At 42.0% G+C, this 20,455-nt stretch overlaps 1 protein-coding gene and 1 long non-coding RNA gene across 2 annotated transcripts in view; one reads left to right on the top strand and one right to left on the bottom strand.

Moving 5' to 3' along the window:
• Positions 1–219: 219 nt before the first annotated feature.
• LOC140520814 (uncharacterized) lies at positions 220–19,676 on the bottom strand. Its single transcript, XR_011972653.1, has 3 exons — positions 19,637–19,676; positions 11,731–11,846; positions 220–2,131 (listed from the first exon to the last, which is right to left on the bottom strand). It is a non-coding gene; the product is annotated as an uncharacterized lncRNA (long non-coding RNA).
• Positions 19,558–20,455, top strand: part of PLEKHA2 (pleckstrin homology domain containing A2) — a 128,313-nt gene continuing 127,415 nt past the window's right edge. Inside the window, exon 1 of the mRNA XM_072635135.1 lies at positions 19,558–19,876. The gene's annotated coding sequence lies outside the window, so the exon portion shown is untranslated. The remainder of the gene's footprint in view (positions 19,877–20,455) is intronic.

The raw sequence follows: 20,455 nt of genomic DNA, 5'->3' as shown, positions 1-20,455 counted from the left end.
AGTAAATAGGAGAGGGAGTATGTTAGATTAGAGATGCAGTAGGGGCCAGGAAGGCTTCATGGAGGTAAACATGGGGAGCTATCCTTTGAAGGAGAGCTAGAATTTTAACAGGCAGAAATGGGGGTGATGGTGGATGGAGAAATCATTCTACTTACACAAGCTGGCATGAACAAATCCCACAGAGACAAAAAAGGTTGGTACAAGTTCAGGGAACAGTGAGTAGTCCAGTCTGGCAGGAACAGTATATGAGGGGGAGTAGGGTGAGATAATTCTAGAGAGTGATACTGGAATCAGATCAGGTGGTGGGTGGCTGTCAATGTTGGGTTAAAGAGTTTGGCCTTTTGTTGGATCACAGAATCCCAGAGCTGGAATAAAGCTTGGAGGATCAAGTCTTGTGCTCCATAATCATTTAGGGTCCTATTAATATAAAACTCCTATACAAAGCCCTGGGACTTGAAGGGAGGAAGAGATGGAGGGAGGAAAGGAGGGAAGGAAAAGAGAAGACATTTATTAAGGACTTTATTAAGTACCAGACACTGTGCTAAGCGTTTTACAAATATTATCCCACTTGGTGTCATTAAAGGACTAAAATGTTCATTCCTGAAATGGTTCCCTTCCTTGAAGACCAGAGGACCAGAGTTGGCTAGCAGGTAACTCTATCTCCCTAAGCATTTATGTTCCACACATGAATGAAAAGAGCACTAGAGTCTGAGTCTCAGATCCATGACTATGGGCAAGTCACCTTACCTCCCCTCAGCCTCAGTTTCTTTCTTTGCAAAATGGGGATAATAGCATTAGTAGGGTGGGCCAAGAACAATTCAACTGCCTCACCCTGTTTAGACCTGTGATCCAGAAAGGGGCTGATTATATGAAAGAAAAAGAAAAGTAAGGAAATGAACTTGGGCATATTATGCAGTCTTTGAGTGCTATCTTCAGCCTGAAAAGGAAGGGGGGAGAGAGAAAAGCAGCCTTGTTCTAAAAATGTCCAAAACCACAGGAAACTCTTAGATGTGTGGTATTTTTCTTTTTTTTCCTATCTTTTTTCTTTCTTCTCCTTTTTCTTTTCTAACAGTAAAATTTCACCAAACAGATCTCAGACATTAGCTAATCGTTTCTTGAAGGAATGGACCCTGTGACCAGAGTAACAGAGGACTAGCTGTAATGAGATTTGCAGAAAAGAAGATCAGGAGTTCCTCAGAGGACCAGGGATAGAATCACATGGATGAGCTGGAGAAGGGGCACTTGGGGGGAGAAAAAAAATGCAACCTTCCCTGAATCCATCAGAGTTTCTTTAAAGCAGGAACTTGTCTTCAGTCAATGACACTTAGGAAAGGAGATCTAGCTAATGCCACTTCTCCAAGAGCTCCTGTCTCTGGGGAGGCAGAGCCAGGGCTTAAGTGGAGACCCCACCTAGATTGACAACTGCATTTTGAATTTGATGTCTGCCCTGAATAACTGGTGGGGAGGAATAGTGATGTCCCCTGGGTTTCAAGAAAAGGAAGGGCACTAGCCAAGAGCAGAGGTGTCAGCTAAATTGGGGACAGGGTGGAATGGATCCAGGGCAATTCCCAAAGTCTCTCTCTCGCTCTCTCTGCTTTCCCACACCCACAGAGAAGCCACTGGAGACTTGTTTTAAGAATATTTTTGTGGATGTGGGATGAGGGAATAATGGGGGGGGGAGGGAAGGATTGATGTGTTGGTTGGGGAAGGGGCTGGAGAAGGGAAAAGGGAAAAAGAAGTCTTGAGCCTTATCAATGTCTTTTATGAGCCCAGGAGAGATTCAGGGACCCCAGGAAAGCATGTTTTTGATTATTATTTTAGTCACTGTCAATTTGGGAGCTACACATAATATATAACTCTCTTTGGCCCCTGCCCTTCAGGAAGCTTCTGTTTTAAAGGTTGACAAGATAGCTGAGTACATACAGTTATGGGTGTTTTGCCCAAAGCTGCACCCACCCACACACCTCCTCTGCCCCCTTATGCCTGTGAGTTCCTCTAACTCCAGCAAAAGTGCTTTTTTCATCTCTCTCTCTCTTCCTGCAGTCTGGAGTTTCACTTTTCTTTTGCCCTTCCAATTCGTGGTTCCACTGCTAGAGGAGAGATGGAAAACAGGTACAGATTGATGAGAGAGCTGGAGAAGACAAGGAGACAGCAAAAATGATATTAATAATGATGATAATAATAACTAGCTGGAATTTAGATAGCTCTTTAAGGTTTACAAAGCACTTTATATATGTTATCTCATTTATAAATTAAGGTGCAAAAGGAAATAAAAGGAAGAAGTAAAAATATAGTTCTTTGGTCAATCGAGGCGCTTCACATGACATTTCTTCAGTTGAATTTATTAAGCACCTACAGTGTGTTAGAAATCAGGAATACAAAAATAGATGTGGTGAAAACTTTGCTCACAAAGAGATATCTTACTTAATAAGAGAGAAGGAGAATGTCCCTAAATAACTCTGGTACAAAGGAGAGGGAGATAAGTCCATAGGAGACAAGCAAGAGAAGGTTACAAGAAACGTAAAGAAGAAATCTTTCATCTAGGAAGACTTCCTGAAAAAGGTGGTATATGAGATGATTTAAGAAAGGAGGAAGGAAAGGAGGAACTTCAATAGATAAGAATTTGGAGTTAGGGGGAGGTCATAGATAGGAGAAGGCAAGTCAAGGATGGGGAATACAAAGTAGATCAGTTTGGCCCTAGTTCAGGTCCAATTTTTGGGTGGTCTTTTGATGTCAGGATCAGCAGTTTATACTTTATTTGATAGACTATGGGGCAAAACTGAATATTTTTTAATAGATGGTGTCACAATTAGAGTGGCACAGTATCTTTGTTCCATCTTTAAGTTTGAGACAGATGGTTTAGTGTACCAGGCTGCTCAGCCCATGGTGAGGCAAAATCAAAGCCTTACCAGGGCAAGGTGATTAGGACTTTGCCTCAGAATGCTAGTATCATCTGGAAGGTGGAACAAAAGTCCCATCTTTCTCCTGATGGCCTCCCTTTCCCCATGAGTATTTCACCCCTTGCTTGCCCCATGGTCCAGTCTCTTGACTACCCCTTTTCTGCCCGCTACCTCTTCATGGATGTTGCCCTCCTGAAATACATTTGACCAGAGAATAAATATATTTCCTATAACTTCCCCACTCTACCCTATTTCAGCTGAATTTGGCCAGAGCACCAGAGCTCTGAGTTACAGGTCTTAGTACAGTCATAGAATCTTAGGAGTTTGTAGGACACTCAGAGGTCATCCATTGGGTAGTCCGAGCTCCTACCCAATGTAGCAATATCATCTTCAGCGGGATTTTCTACATCCCTGACAACATCTGAAGTGGTCTCTTTCTCTCATTTGATCTCACAGACCTTTGTGTTCATACACTTATTACAGTTGACTTGCTATTATGGTCATCTTTCTACAAGTCTTATCTCCTTTTATAAGATTGTAAACTCCCTGAGAGCAAAGTCTGCATTTAAAATATTGCTCTCAGGACCTAATAAGTGCTTAATGTTTATTGACTGACTGAAGGAAAATTATATGAGAAGGTAAAATACATGTTAAAGGTTAAGGGAAAGATACAACACCACTAGGCTGAGCAGGGGAGAGTTTAAGGCAAGGATGCCTTGTGTTCAGTGCCTCTTCAACTTGCAACTTGGCTCAGAGGAGAGGAGCTCTTTGGAACTGTTGTGACACTCACTACCCCCTGAGCTTTTGGGGAACGATTTCAGGACTGGCACCTCTGCTTCTTTGTGGGGATTAAGAAGGCACACTCTAGCTCAGTGCTTGTGTCTAGGGCCTGGACAGGAGGGTGGCTCCTAGTTATAGCAGCTGTTATTTAAAGAAGTTCTACGTTTTCTGTCCCAGAGCTTGATGATACCATTTTAAAAGATAAATAGCAAAGCTATTGCAGCCATCATCAAAAAGATTCTTTGAGGTTTGTGGGGGAGGGCTAAATTCTTGAAAATAGAATGCAGGGCTCTTAGAAAGGGAAATAAAGGAAAGGCTAATGAAGGATGTATTGTTTGAAGCAATAAAAGCTGTTTGTTTTCTGTTAGATTAGTGAAAACTAGAAGATTCATGAAGGTCCTTTCAATTCTATTGAATTCAAAGCCTGTTCTTTCTCCTGGTCCAACCCTGCGGTTGGTCCATTGAGAGGGATACAAAAGAAATAGTAGGCTAATTTCCTTTGGGGGAAAGTTCAAGGTAGATAAGATAGAATATGAAAATGACTATTAAAGAGAATACTTACTGTAATAACTATTATGGGAAATTAGGCAGGGGAGTAATCAATGAGCTGGAGATACAGAAGATTCCTAGGTTGCAGCTCTTCAGAGATGAGGTAGCACCTTGGCTAGACCTTGAAGGATGGGTTGAAGTTTTGATCGCTAAGTAACTCAGCTGGAGGGAGCGGAGAATTCCCAACAAAAGGCCAAGTTCTCTAACCACCGACTCCCAGAAAAAGCATTGTACACGGTTAAGTTCAATCTGTATTGCTTACATTTTTCCCATCACTTTCTTAAGTGCAGGCAATCAGTGAGGCAAATAAATAAACTCCTGATTTGTGGAGTTTGTTGATTTCAGAGGTATAAATGCTGGCACAGAAAATTAACCCTCTCTGGAGAACCAGGTTGAGCTGGCTCCAGCACACTCTTAAAACTGTCCCAGCAGCAGAGAAACTGGGATTTGGGGAAGCCTTGGGCAAAAATCAAATGTGGTGGTTGAAACAGAACCCTGTTTTCCACATCACAGCTAAAAACTAACAGGTATGATGAGGACAGGGAACACAGCAGTCTAAAGAAAGTTGGTCCTTACAGACAAAATGACTGTCTCACAGGGTTAGGGACTTGGGATCAGTATATAGCACTGTCTCATTTACCCGGCATTGTCAAGGACTGACTGAGGTATTGCAGAGAAATAGATTTTCCACAAAGCTGCAGCACCAAAGTTGTTTTGTTTTATTTTGAATGGAACTCTTTCTTAAACGTATCAGCTACTTTTTCGTCTTCTTAAAGCACGGAATGCCTATCTCTGGGTGAGTCAGGGACATCATTGGATATATCCAGGATTTTACTTTCCAGCAATACATTTCTGCATCAGCCCTAGGATTCTCCCCTTCTCCATTCTCAATGTCAGACTGCTAATTACCGGTTGTATAGTCATTGCCGACTTCCCCCTGCTTCCTGACCCCTCCTCCCTTCTAGTTTCTTGTTTCCAATCTAGCCCAGAGGTAGGGAAAGGCCATTAAGAGCTTCTATGGGAAGACTTGGTTGTAATACTAGACTTCTCATTGACTTGCTGTGGGCTTGGGCGATTTACCTCTCTGTCCTAGGCTAGTCCTCAATTTCCTGAGAATGAGAAGTTTGGATTAGATCAGGGGTTCTTAACCTCAGGTCCTTGAATCTATTTTCATTACTGTAGTTTAATTAGTTTCTTTCATAATTCTATGTACTTAACTTTATTCCCTAAAAAAATTTTTTTTTCTGAGAAGAAAGTCTAGAGACTTCGCCAGATCATGAAATAAAAAAAGGTTAAGACCTATTGGACTACATGGTCCCAGAGGTCCCTCCCAAAGACTGATCTAGTTAAGAATTGCCTTTCAAAATAAGAGTCTATGAAGCACCGAGGACTCCTGGAGGAAGTGCAGAGGCTCTATGAGGTCCAGAGGCCCATTCAGGTTAAGGGCTTCAGGGCTGAGATGACTTGAAGTTTGACCTCCAAGTAAACCCGGAATTATTGCTGATTCTGTTATCTCAGACTCACTATCAGATTAAAGCCACAACATTATTTATTACCAAGCAAGCATTTAACTTGTTGCTTTTTAATTATTAAGGGTAGTGATCACCTGGACTTGTCAACCCATTAAAATAACTACAGTGGTAACCTGAGTTTGTGGCATGGTGTACTGGAATACACTTTGGAATTTTTATTCAAAGTGACTCTCCATTCTTTGGTAGCACCACTGTGGGTGATGCATATGGGCTGTTAGATTTTTTGATAAGGTTATTACCTAGTATTTCTTTAAGATTGTTTCTAAGATCTATCATTGTAGAAAGAAGAATATTCCTAGAGCTTTCTTCAAATAATAGTGAAATCAGTAGACTGGATTCTGTGAACTGCACCTAGTTCACACCTTTGATTCATTGAGGCCCAGACTTTATGAACCCACACCAATTGGAGTGGGGGTGATTGATTCCATGAGAATTCCTGATGATCCCCACCCTTAACACTAAGACAGGTCGGCCAAATTCTCCAAACAAATGCTAAACTTCAATTTAATATAATTTGACAGTCTTGTGGAGTTGTCATATAAATTAGGAGTGATGAAGGAGGAATTCCTGAGCAAATTACCTGTCTAGTGACTCATAATGAGTTTCACTAGTATTCATAGAGTTCAAGTTGCTCATCAGGTTCTGCCCCTCCCTTCCAGTGGCAGGAGGATATAGGTGAGTTGACCTGAAATTGGCTAAATGATCATGGAGGAGAACCCAACAGAGAAAGAAGTGTGTCTGAACTGGGGCATGCCTGACCCATCCTCCATCACATCTTTCCTGGGAATAGCAGACCATGGCCACTTATTCTTACAGTGTGAAGGGGTTGGGAAAGTAGAATAGTTGAGAATGATGAGAACTCCTTGAAATAAAAGGTAGGTGAGAAATAGGAGGATCACAATCAGAATAACAGAGTGATAAACCATAATGAAAGCATGCTATTCACATATAAAAATGCTACTTCTAACCTCGGACATTTGCTCTGAGCAGCTTTTAATAATAGTTCATATTTTTATAGTGCTAAAATACTGGCCTTGAAAACACATACCTACAAACAAGAAGGTTAGTATAAGTATCATTATCCCTATTTTATAGGAATATGTGATTTTAGCATAGGATACACCTGGTGTGGGAACTCCCTCCTCAGCAGCTGCCTATGTGAGGCACACACAATGTTAAGTGACTTGCCCAGGATCCCATGGTTAGTAAGTATAAGACAGGGAATTTGAACTCAGGTCATCCTGATCGCAAGTCCAGAATTTTATCCACTATCACACATAGCCTGTATTCTCATTTTGCAGATGAGAAAACTGAGGCTCAGAGAAGTGAAAAGAAATTACTTGCCTAAGGTCATGCTGCCAAGTAAGTGATTAAGTGAAGACCAAAATCTGAGAGTCTTTTGACATTTGTGCTTTTTTCACCACATGCTAAAATACCTTTCCTGGGCCTGGATTACACCAAGCCAAATTACTCATGATCTTTGGCCTTATGAATATTTTCAGAATGGAGACCATATATAATATGGGGGCCAAGGGATACTTTCTCTGTGTGTTAAGTTAACCAGCGTATAGTGGAATCAAATTCATGCTCTTGGGCTCTAATCACTTAGAGTTATCCAGACAGACTTAGCTTGATGCTTTTTGTAAGATGCATCTCTGACTATGGAAGAAAATGCAGTTCATTGGAAGATTATTCAGAATTCATAGTTAAAGTTTATATCATGGACTCACATGACCTATCACAAGCTTCTCAACTTAAGATAAAAAAAAAATAGATAACTACAGTAGAAGCACTCTAAATAAATGACTTTGAGGAAGGTGGGGTACATAGTTACTGTTCAGATTCTTGGGACATGAAGAAACTTCCCAAGATGGCTTCATTAGGACTATTAGGAGCCAGAAAACCTGAAATGGAGATACTATCTGTGTGATCTTGGAAAAGTCCCTTGTAGTTTCCTCATCTCTAGATTGAGAGGATTGGAAGAGATGCTCTTTAAGATTCCTTCACTAATTAATATTCCATAACGTATGCTCATAGGATCATATATTTAGATCTGGAAGAGGCCTTGAAAGTCACCTTGAGGAAACCAAGGCCTGAAGAGGTTAATTGACTTGCTCAAAACTATACAGCTGGTAAATTGGTTGGCTGTTGCCATGGGTTGTTGGTTGCTGTCAGAGAGGACCAAAATGCTTTTTTAAAAATTAAATGTAATGATATTTAATTTTTTTTCTACCTCCCATTTTCCTTCCTTTGATGGGGGTAGCAGGGTGTAGACAAAAGAGAAAGAGAAACTCTTGTCATATATAGTCAAGCAAAACAAAATCCCACATTGGCCAAGTCCAAAATGTACCCTGCATCCATTGCTTCTCTCTTGGGATGTGGGTATCCTGTTTCATCATGGGTCTCCTGAAATCATGGTGGGTTACTCTGTTGATCAAAGTTTTTGTCTTTCAAAGTTATTTGTATTTACAGTGTTGTTGTTACTGTATAAGTTGTTTTCCTGCTTCCTCTCACTTTATTCAGCATCAGTTCATTCAAATCCTCCTAGGTTTCTGTGAAATCTCATTTCTTAGTGCACAATAATATTCCATTACATTTACAAATCATAATTTGTTCAACCATTTTCCAATTGATGGACATTCTCTTAATTCACAATTCTTTGTCATCACGAAAAGAGCTGCTATAAATATTTTTTGTTCATATGGGTCTTTTTCTTTCTTTGATATCTTTGGGGTATAGGCCTTCGGAATACAATAAAACTGGAAGGATTGCTGGGTTAAAAGATAATTCACAAATTAGAAGCCCTTCAGGCACAGTTCCAAATTGCTTTTCGAAATGGATGGACCAGTTCACAACTCCACCAACACTGCAATAATGTACTTTTTTTCTCCTAGTCCTTCCAACATTTTTCATCCCTTTTTTTTTTGGTCAGCTTTGTCAATATGATGATAGTGAAATGGATCCTCAGAGTTGCTCTGATCTGCATTTTAAAAAATTATTAGAGATTTGGAGCATTTTTTCATATAGCTATATAGCTTGAATTTCTCCCTTTGAAACTTGGCTTAAGAGTGATTATCAATAGTAATTGTTGCTGTTTCCCTCCCAGCCTGATGTCATTCTTTTCTTTGTCTCATTAAAGGGGTCATGCCCTGGCTACTTCTTAAACAGGCCTATTCAATGAATGGGCATTACCTCACCCTAAGTGAGTACCTAAATAGACCTTGGCCTCAAGAGGTCAAGATCACCCAATGTATCCTGGATCATCTCCAGCCATCCTGATGAATATCTGATCACTGATTCAGATGATTCTGGAGAAGTGAGGCTGGTGACCTTGCACAGCCTTCCCTCCCTCAAAACAAAGTCAAGCGCAAGTCATGTCATCATTTCTCTGATGGCATGGTCTTCTTCTGCAACAAAGGATGAACACAACAATCTATATCTTTATCAATTGGGAAATGGCTATTATTTTTATATATTTGATTCAATTCCCTATACATGTTTGGAATGCGACCTTTATTAGGGAAACTTGTTGCATGTTCTAGATTCTGAGGTTACTTCCAGCTCTGCCATTTTGGATCTGATATTCTAAGGTCCTCTCAGTTCCAATAATTTATAAGTAAAGAGAACATAATAGAAATTAGTCTAGGCTTGAACTCAGGAGAGACCTAGATCAAAATACCACATTGTATACTTACAGCTATATGACCATTGAGAAGGACTTCTCTGAGCTCCAATTTTCTTATATATGAAATAGAGATAATAACATTCAAACAATTTATCCCACAAGGTTATTATAAAGATCAAATGAGATAATATACAAAAAAACTTTGCAAACTTTAAAAACATATAAATGTCAGCTATTATCAAAAATCTATATTTTAAACTCCCTTTGAGTTCTGACATTTTACGTTTTATATTCCCAAGTCTTTTGCAGTTCTAGCCACTGAATATTGAAATATGCAAAACTCTATTTTCCTCCTTTAAGTGTATAATAAGGACTCTCTGTTTTTAAGTTCTAGAGTGCTCTCAGTCTGTTGAATTACCTTTTCTGTACAATCAGAAGCTAGCTATTGAGTGTACCCTCTGCTGAAATGTACTATGGGAAACACTGACAATATTTTCCAGTTGCCTGGAGTACATGTGCTATGGGAAGGGAAAAGGGATCATGGCGGGGTATATGCTAAAATACCATCAACGTCATGCTTCTGGTACCTGAGAAAAGAACTGGGCAGTCACAGAAAAGTGATCAAGAGCCAGGAAAGAGGAGAAAAAGTCAGGGTAGTGAAGTTAGCTTGGCATTAACCAAGTTTAGTTGGTACATGACCCTTTGACAATTTGCCTGGGTCAGGGGAAGAAGGAATTTTCTAATTTTTGCATTAAATAGTTCCCTAGTAACTGTTTCCACAACTTGGAACCAAGGATGATTATGCTTTCTCCTCTCTTCCACCTGTCTAATGCTCTTCTCCTTCTTTTTCATCTACCAAGTCTCAAAGGATGCTTAGGATAATGGTAGATTCCTTGGAAGGCCTTCCTTCCTAGACCTGGATTGCATTCTGATCCAAAGTGATCTCTCCTCCCTTCTCCTCTCCACAATTTTAAGTGTCTACTATGTGCTGACCTCTGTGCTAAATGCTGCACAAATTTATCATTTTATTCTCACATCGACTCTGGGAGGGAGTTGCTACTATTATCTCAATTTTCCATTTGAGTAAACTGGGGCATATGCTGAAATGCTTCCCGTGAGGTAACATCTCAGGTGAACTTAAGCTGAACTGTTAAGACATGAAGGAGAGTCTATGTGAAGACACGGGGATAAAAGACAGAAAGCCAAGTTCAAGGAACTGCCATTAGGCCATTTTGTCAGGAATATGAAATTTGGGAAAGGGGCTAGTACAAATTAAGACTGGAAAGGCATGTGGGAGCTAGATTATGGATGGCCTTAAATGTCATACTAAGGAATTTGAGTTTTATTTTGTATACCAGTGGTTTCTAAACTTCTGTGACTGCACACCCCATCAGTTAAAAAAGATTGACCATGCACTTCCATTATATGTATATGCACTTATTTATAAATTATAAACTTATTATATACAAATTATATGCATGCACTATTCTACTAATATTATGTAGCTAGGTGTTGAAATGGATTGAGCTCTAGACCTGGAATTAGGAAGGAGGGAATTCAATTCCAGTCTCAGACAGTTATTAGCTATGTGACCCTGGGCAAGTGACTTAACCTCTGTCAGTCTGAATTTCCTCATATATAAAATGGGGATAATAATGGCACCTACCTCCCAAGGTTGTAATGAGAAGCAAGTGAGATAATATTTGTAAAGTACTTTGCAAGCACTACATAAATGCTATTATTATGGACCTTACATTATAAAATCTACATGAAATAGAAATTAAATTGATGAGATGAAATTAAATGAAAAAACTCTTCATCTTAGAGTCAGTTGGGAGCCAGCGGAGTTTCTTGAGCGGGGTGGGCTGTGTGTAAGAGACATAGTCAGAACAATGCTGTAGGAAAACCACTTTGACAGCTGTGTGGAGGACTGGAAAAGGGACAGCCTTGAGGCAGGGAGCCTAATTAGGAGACTATGACTACAGTAGTCCAGGTAAAAGGTGATGAAAGCCTAGATTAGGATGATGCTGTAGGAGTAGAGAGAAGGGGATAGGCAGATATGGGAGATCTGGAGGTAGAAAAGTTGGCAGCTGATTGGATCCATCAATTTAGGGTGAGGGAAAGTGAGGAGGCAGAGATAGTTGTGAAAACATGGGTGACTGGAAAGGTCTCGGTGCCTTCAACAGAAATAGGGAAGTTTGTAAAAGGGCTAGGTAGATTTGGAGGTAAAGCTCATTTATGAGATCTGCAGTTCTGATCAGAGTCCATTCATGCCTGCTCATCCTGTGTGACTCATCCTGACCCATCCAAAATGACAAGGGAGGGAGATGGGGATTTTACTCACCTACCAATGCCTTCCAGCCTCCATGGGACCTAGCATGGGACCCAAATTTGTCCCAATGGCTGTGGGTTCTTGGGACTCCAAGTAGCCCAACAGGCTCAGAAGTGGGGAGTTGGTCCCTAAAAGGGATCAGAGTAGGAGGAATAAGAGTAGGTGATTGTGTTAGAGAGAAGCTTCATGATTGGCTATTTCAGGGAGGTTTAGATTCAAACCTCACTTTCCAGTTTAGTTTTTACTTAACCCTTGAGGTGACCCTATAACTTTCCATCTTACACGCCCCTGGGGTGGGCTGGGCCTGGCCCTCCCTTTGGAGGTTGGTACTACTGATAATGGGAAACCACTGAAGATTTTTGAATTAGGAGAATGAGTCAGACCTATGGGGAAGGTTTGCCAGCTACCAGCTGAATGGGTTACAGAGAAAGAAACTAGAGACTGGGAGATCAATTAGAAAACTACTTCAACAGTCCAGGTGAGAGGTGGTAATGTTTTGGAAGTAGAATTGAACAAGATTTGGCATTTACTGTATTTAGGGGTGAAGCTGAGGTAAGACACAGGGGTGTCTGGGACACAGGGGTGGGGAATCTGTGGCCTCGAGGCCCTCTTCATCCTCAAGTGCAGCCCTATGACTGTATCCAAACTTCACAGAACAAATCCCCTTAATAAAAGGATCTGTTCTGTAAAACTTGGATTCAGTCAAAAGGCTTCACTGGAGAAAGGTTTCCCACCCCTGGTCTAGGTTATCTCTCAGACTGTGAGCTTGGGTCATTATAACAATGGTAATAATGCCTTTTCCCACCCGCACCTCCACCTCTACCCCTAGTAGAAATAGGAGTAAGGGAGAAACTGGTTTAAGAGGGAAAAGATTAAGTTCCATTTTGAACATTTTGAATTTGAGGTGCTTATGGGATCTCCAGGTGGGAGACTGAAACTCAGGAGAGAGCTTAGGGCTGAACATATTATATAGGCTCTGAAGTGATCTACATAGCAATGACAGTTGCATTAGCAGAGGAGTAGTCAGACAGGTAGGAGAAGAACTAGGGGAGAGTATTGTTAGGAAAGCTGAGGGAGGAGAAAATATCCAAAGGGAGGAGGTGGTGGACTCTTATAAGATATATAGAGATAAAGTAGGAGGAGTACTTTTTAAAAAATTCATTAATAATGCTAGCTAACATGTAACATGCCACTTACTTTGTGCCAGGCACTATCTTAAGCACTTTTCAATTATTACCTCATGTGATCCTCTCAACCACCCTGGGAGGTAGGTGCTATTATTATCCCCATTTTACAGATGAGGAAACTGAAGCAAATAGTCATTAAGTGACTTGCCCAGGGTCACATAGCTAATAAGTATCTGAGTTCAAATTTGAACTCAGGTCTTTCCAACTCCAGACCCACAGGGGTGGGGAACCTGCAGCCTCGAGGCCACATGTGGCCCTCTAGGTCCTCAGGTGGGGTCATTTGACTGAATCCAAATGGATCCCTCAACCCTGACTAGCAGTTCCTCCATTAAACACTTGGTAACGCTGGAGAGAAAGGTTTCAGTTGAGCAGCAGGGTAGAAGGTCAGATTGCAAGTGATTGAGAAGTAAGTATATAGGAAGTAGAGGTAATGATTATATTTGACATCTAGACTTGCAGTGAAAAGCGGAAGAGTTGGAGGATGATAGCTTTAGGCTCAACTGAAACTTTTTTTAAGGATGGGGAGATATAGGCCTGTTTGTAGGCAAAAGGGAAGGAACCAGTAGATAAGGAGAAACTGAAGATTAGGGAAAGGAAATAATAGAAGAGACAAGCTTCTGGAGACAATGGGAGGTAATGGGATCAAGGGCACAAGTAAAAGAGTTAGTCTTAGTTAAGAGATGGGCCACTTCTATGGGAACTAGAGCAAAGAAGGAGAGATCTGGGAAGGTGGAGTGATTTTATGCTTCACATTAAAGCAAAATGCAAAACATGAAACCATGGAAGAGGTAAGAAGTAGGAGTCCACAGAGGATGGCTGCCATTTTCTCAGAGAAGTAGGAAGTAGGGTAAAGTGTAAAGGGTTTGAGACAACAAGGTTTGGAATAGCCTCTGTGCAAAGTGTAACTTGGAATCAATGAGGGATTGAAATGCGATCTTAGTTGAGGTTAAGTAACACAAATCTGCAGTGAACCTAGATAGTATGGTTGTGTGGTAGTGTACAGTAGAGAAGGCATAACCAGGATCTGGGTTGGAAGATCATGCGTGTTGATAGAAAAAAGGAAATAGGGATTCAAGAGTATATGAGAATATATAATTGAATTAGTCAACTTTCAGATAGCTAGAACAGGGATGTTGCATTGGGAAGGGGGTAAAGCTAGAGATCAAATAGGGGATGAAAAATAGGTCTAGAAGAAGACAGAGGGATAGAAGGGAGAGGATTTTAGAGTTGAAGGTTATGAAACTAGTACAGTTATGGATGGTGGTGAGATATCAAAGTATGACCAGTCCTGTGGGTGGCTGAGGTGGAGGTGGAAATACAGCTCACCAAAGCTGAGGAGGCTGAACTAGAAGGCCAGGGTAGTTGAGGGGTCATCAGTATGTGTACATACTAAAGTCTCCAAGTATGAGGCACCGTTTAGACTGGAGAGGAAGCCAATGAGCCAAAATACTGAACTCCTTGAGAAAAGGGGAGTGACCTAGAGCATAAGTGATGTAATAGAATCAGTACAAGGTGGTATTGGCCAGTTACATGAAACTCAGTAGAGGAAACTCTTCAGAGTGATGGCAGAAGAAGGAAGGTCTGGAAGAGACTGTGAAGAGCAGGGGGCGTGCTAGTTCTCTTTCCCTTCTAGCGCCTCAGTGGGGATGTGAGAGTAACATCTAGTACTAGAGAAGGTGGCTAAGAATGTGGGTCTTCAGGAGGCAGCCAAGTTTCTGTGGTGGTGATGATGATGATGATGATGATAGTAGCTAACATTTTATGTATTGCTTTAAAGTTTGCAAAATACTTCACTTCTATTATCTCATTTAAGTGCAGACTATGCACTATGGGGCAGGGGCTACTTTTTCTTTTTTATTCTTTTTTTCCCATTTTACAGGTGAGGAAATTGAGGATCAGAGAGGTTAAGTGACTTGCCCGGGGATCACATTAATTAATCAATAAACATTACCTCCTATGTCCCAGGCACAATTCTGGGTGCTCTGGATGCAAATACAAAAGTGAGACAGTTCCTGTTCTCAAGGAGCTCACAGTCTATGGATAAGGCGGGAGAAGGGGTAGATGTTCACAAAGAAGTAAATAGAAAACAAATGTATGAAAGAAGGCATTGGGGATTGAAGCAAATGTAGGAGATTGGAAGGGGCACTAACAATTGGGGAAATCAGGAAAGGCCTCTAGAAGGGGATGGGATATGAGGAGGAAAAGCATTTCTGGCCTGAATGACAGCTTGTACAAAGGCATGAAAGTCAGAGACAGGCCATCTGATGCAGGAGAAAAGCAAATAAGCTAGTTTGGTTGGCGAGCAGGTGAGGTGTCATTAGCCTGTAAAGATAGGCTAGATCCAGATGGTAAAACACTGGACTTTATCTGAAAAGCAAAGTGGAGCCACAGAAGAGGGTTAGAGACAGAGCAGTGTCAAGGTGAGACCTATGCTTTAGGAACATCAATTTGACAGTCAGAGGATGGATCAGAAAGGAGACAAGACTGGAAACTAATTAGGAGGTGATTACAGTAAGCCTGGGGAAAGGTGAGGAAAGTCTACACTAAGATCATTGTAATGTGGCTATAGAAAAGGGATCAGATAGAAGAGATACTGAAGAGGTAGAATCAAGAAGACTTAGAAACTGATTGAACATGGAGGAATTAGCAATAGGATAAGGATGGCTCTTCAACTCTCCCAAGTAGCTGAAAGAGTAGTGGTGCCCTCTACAGAAATGGTTAAATCAAGAGATAGGCTAGATTGAGGAGGAGAGGTAAGGAGTTCTGCTTTGGACACATTGAGTTTGAGATGCTTATGGTACATCTAGGTTGGAATGTCCAGCAGGTAGCTGGAGATGTTGTTCTGGAGAAATGAAGGTTAGATATGTAGACTTGAGAGTCAATCACATAGTGATAATAGTAACTATAGATGCTGATCAGTGAAAGAGGGAAGAAGGAGAAAAAGAGAGAAAGAGGGAAAAGAGGAGGAGAGAGAGAGGGAGAAAAAAAGGGAGAGAGAAAGAGACAGAAGATCAGGATATAAAGGTTGTTAATATCTGAGACCAGATTCAAATACTTCCTAATCCCAAATCTAGCACTTAATCCACCAAGATATAATGCTAACTCAGCAGTTGGAAAGAATGAAAAGAAAGTGGAAGGAAGATTTTTATTAATTAAAATAATAATTTAAAAAAGAAAATGTAAGAGGAAGAGATTTAGAATGAAGGAAAGTTTAACAGTAGAACCAGTTATCTGGAGGATGAAACAACGAAAATAGAGGACAGAGGAGGTAGTCAAGAAAACGAGGCAGAAAACTGAATCACAAGGATTAGAGGAGAAACATGTGAGAGTTTGCAGGCCATAGGGTGAGATAACAGTTGATTGTTCCTCTCTCTGGCTTTTACAACCTTTGATAACTTGGCCTTTCTAGTCTTCTTATACCTTACCTCCCTCCATATAATCTACAATCCAGTGAGATTGGCCTCCTTACTGTTCCTTTCACAAAACGCACCATCTGCCAGGAATTCTCTTCCTCTTCCTCTCTACCTCCTGGCTTCCTTCAAATTTATGCTAAAATCCCACCTTCTGCAACAAGACTTTTCATGATCTCCCTTAATTCTAGTGATGCCTTCCCTCTGAGATTATCTCCAATTTATCCTACACATCTTGTTTGTAATCAGTTAGTTGCTTGCCATCTCTCCTACTCCCCTGACCACACTGGACTGTGAGCTCACTGAGAGCAGGGACTGTTTTTTTTTTAATTATTCAGTCATTTCAGATGTGTCCAACTCTAAGAGAGGTAGAGAGGAGAGAGTGCATTCTAGGCACATAGTGCGTGCTTAGTTAATGTTTATTGACTATTATTGACTGAGACCAATACACACTACACTGATATATTTACACTGCTTTTAGCAGACAGGACATATTCACTCTTCCTCAGCAATGATGATTTAGGAATATTTGTTAATGTCCCTTTTTGAATGTATATTTTCCTGTACATTTTCCTTTGTCAGTTACATGCAATGGTTTGAGTAATACCACGGGGACAAGCACTGGATTTGGAGTCATGGAAAATGAGTTCAAATCTTGGCCCTGCTACTTATTACTTGTGTGGCCTCGGGTTAATCATCTCTGGTCCTTAATTTCCTTATCTTTTTCTAGGACCACCTATGCAAAGGTGCTAAGATATGAGATGAAATGTCATGTTTGGGGAATAGTTCACAGGTCATTTTGACTATAATGGAGAGTGGTGGAGGAAGAAATATGAATGACTGAAAAGGTAGGTGACAGCCAGTTTGTGGAAGGTTTTAAATATAAGACTGAGAATTTTTTATTTTACTCTAGGTATATTGGAGCCAGGGACATGGTCATACCTATAAATACTAAGACTTTTGGGATACCCAACATAATTCTATTTTCTTGACTCCAGCCCTTGATGGTTAGGAACTCTGATTTCTTTCCTTAGAGTCTTTTTTTCCCTCTTTCTCTGGTGTATTTGTTTAGGGCTTTAGGTTCTCCTCTATTTATTCCCCCATGATTACAGCACTCTGTTTATTGGCAGTGTTTTGTAGGGGAAGAAGACCTAGACTCAGAATTTAGAGAGATCTGAGTTCCAGGCCTAATTCCAACTGTGAGACCTTGTGCAAGTCCCTAAATCCTCAATTTTCTTATCTGCAAGAAATGGGGGTGATAATAATACTTTTGCTATTTGCCCAAACCAACTTGTTATGATAAAAGGTCTTTGGAAACACTAGAAACCAATAGAAATGTGAGCTAATACTACTGTTCTTTGCAAATAAAACATGTGCTTTCTGTTTAGAAGTTCAGTGGAAAGAACAGAGGACATGGGTCCCAGCCGATTCTGGTGTTCACTAGCCATGTGACTGACTTTAGACTTCCTCTCTCTGCACCCAAGTTGCCTGATATGTAAAATGGGGAAATAATATTTAGACTATATACCTCATAAGGTGGTTGTGAGGGAAGTGTTCTCCAAACTGTAAAAACACTCCATAAATGAGCTATTATAATTCAATATTCTTCTCTTCCTTGAAGACTTCTGGGAGCCAGTCCCATGAGACCAAGAGCTCCTTGAGAGACAGGATTGTCATTTACCTTTCTTCAACTCTCCAGTGCTTAGTAGGTACTAAATTAATGTTTATTGACTATTATTAACTGAGACCAACACACACTATGCCAGTATTTTTACACTGGTATAAGCAGACAGAACATCTTCGCTCTTCCTTAGGAACGAATGATTTATGAATATTTGTTAATGTCCCTTTTTGAATGTATATTTTCCTTTGTCAGTTGCATGTGATGGCTTGAGTGTTGCCATAGGGACAAGCACTGGATTTGGAGTCTTGGGACCTGAGTTCAAATCTTAGCTCTGTTACTTATTACTTATATGACCTTGGGTTAATCATCTCTGCATCTCAATTTTCTTATCTGTCAAATAAGAGGTAGATTAGATGATTTCTAAGATTCTTTCCAACTCTATAATCCCCCCCTTTTTACAGTGTACATTCATTTGGTTCTTGAAGGCAAAAAAGGTGATTTTTCTTTTCTCTGTCCTATAAACTTCCCTATTACCTAGTTGTGACTTGGGTGCAACCTATAATAATATAGGTTTTACAAAGTCACTTCATGACAAAACCCCTCTAAAGTAGGCAACATAAGTATTATTGTTCTCATTTTACAGATGAGGAAGATGGGACACAGAGAGGTGATGAGCTCAGGGCCACAGGGCTAGGTCACACAGGTTAGCTAGCACACTTAGTAAGAGCTTAATAAATGCTTTATCTATCCATCCATTGTCCTTGCTCTCTTTCTAATCCTAAACTTAATTCTTTAAACCCAGGAAAATTCATCATATCATTGAATCACATTAGAGATTTAGAGTTGGGACCTTAGAAGGCATCTAATCTAACTCCTTAGTTTTATAGACCAGGAAACTGAGGTCCAGAGGATCCAAAAATGTTGAGTGGGAGAGGAACTCAGAGGTAAATTAGTTTACCTCTACCCGCCTCATTTTACAAAGAGTGAATCCAAGACCCCCTTATTATTGTGGGTTGTACCCAAGTCACCTACTGGGTAGTAGGAAAATGACTTGCTCAAAGACATACATGAGGCAGAGACAAGATTTAAACCCAGGTCTTCTCAAGCGCTCTGCAGCCTGTGTCAAACCTCCCCAAGGAGACTGGGAAGGGAAAAACAGGAACTAAAAGGGAGCCCTTGCAAAGTTAGGACCTTGCAAAGGTCCTTTGCCCTTTTGCAAAGGACCCTGGACAAGTCACTCCCTATCTCTGGGCCTCAGTTTCCTCCTTTGTAAAGTGAGGGGGTTGGATTCATTTCCAGCTCCAACGAACATTTTTAGATTCTCAAAGACGTGCACCAACTCTTCTCCTGCTTACTACCCCTTTATCTGTCCAGATCCCAGTGGGAACCGGGGTGCAAACCAGGGAGTGGAAGTGACAAAAGGCAAGGGGGTCTGGCTGTGGGAAAGCGGGAGGGGAGGGGTCGGATCCACAGCTCCCACCTGGGAGAGGTCCCTCCAAGACCTGTCAGGCCCCGCGGCCCCGCCTCTCGCCTTCCACCTCCTCTCGGTTCTCCCTCCCTCCCCCCCCAGGCCCGCTCCCCTCCACCCCCACCCGGCTCCCAGCCCCTCTAGGCTCTCGCACCTCTCCCTCTCCTCCCCTTCCCTAGTCCCCCCTCCCTGCTCCCCTTGGGGGCCGGCCTCCGAGCATTGTACTCACATCCGGGGGTTGCGTTCTGCTTTAGTGCTAAGCGTAATTAACCCGGAAAAAAGGGCCGAGAGACCAGGGAGGGGGAGGGGGAAGAAGGAGGCGGGACAGAGATACAGATAGAGACAGAGACACTGACAGTCCTGGAGCCCGAGAAAGCTTGGCCGGGAGGTAAATGAGAAGGGACGAGAGTCCGCTGGCAAAGCCCGATGTGAAGCAGCCGGAGATCCGCGGGGCCCCCTGCGCAGCGGGGTAAGTTGAGGCTCTGGGTGGGAGGAGGGGGGCTCGGAGGGGCGCCCGGGGACCGAGCGCAGGGCACGGACAAGGGCTAGGGGCAGCGAGACCGGGACACGAGAGAGGCTGGCTCGCTCGGAGCTGGCATCGCTGTGCTCGGCGGCAGGAGGGCTCGGGCAGGGGTCGTCGCCGCCTCCTGCCAGCGCGGGTCTGGGACTGTTTGCAACAAGTGCCCTGCCTCTCCCTCTCCCCCTGACCACCTGTCCCCCCGAATCCTAGCGCGGCTTGGGGCGACTGGGGGAGTTAGGAGAGGGGGCACGGCTACTCTCTGTCTTTTCAGACCTTTGCCACCCCGAAACGTGGGGCCAACCTAGTTCCAGGGATGGGAGGAGGGGGTAGGATGACTTGGGGAGAGGGGGAGGAACGTGTGGACTCGTTTGGACCCAGACCCAGGCTCGGGAGTCTAATGGGGTTTGCCCTTCCTCCCTGCGAGAACCATCCCCCTCCTCTTCCCTCCCTGTACGACTCGGTAATCCCAGGGCTTCCAAATTGGGAGGCGCTGCTCACTCTCGTGGACCCCATGAAGTCTTGGGGGTG

The sequence above is a fragment of the Notamacropus eugenii genome, chromosome 1 (assembly GCF_028372415.1).
Source record: "Notamacropus eugenii isolate mMacEug1 chromosome 1, mMacEug1.pri_v2, whole genome shotgun sequence".
Classification (NCBI taxonomy): domain Eukaryota; kingdom Metazoa; phylum Chordata; class Mammalia; order Diprotodontia; family Macropodidae; genus Notamacropus; species Notamacropus eugenii.
The sequence above is the reverse complement of the archived record's forward strand: the minus strand, read 5'-3'. Positions and strand labels throughout refer to the sequence as shown.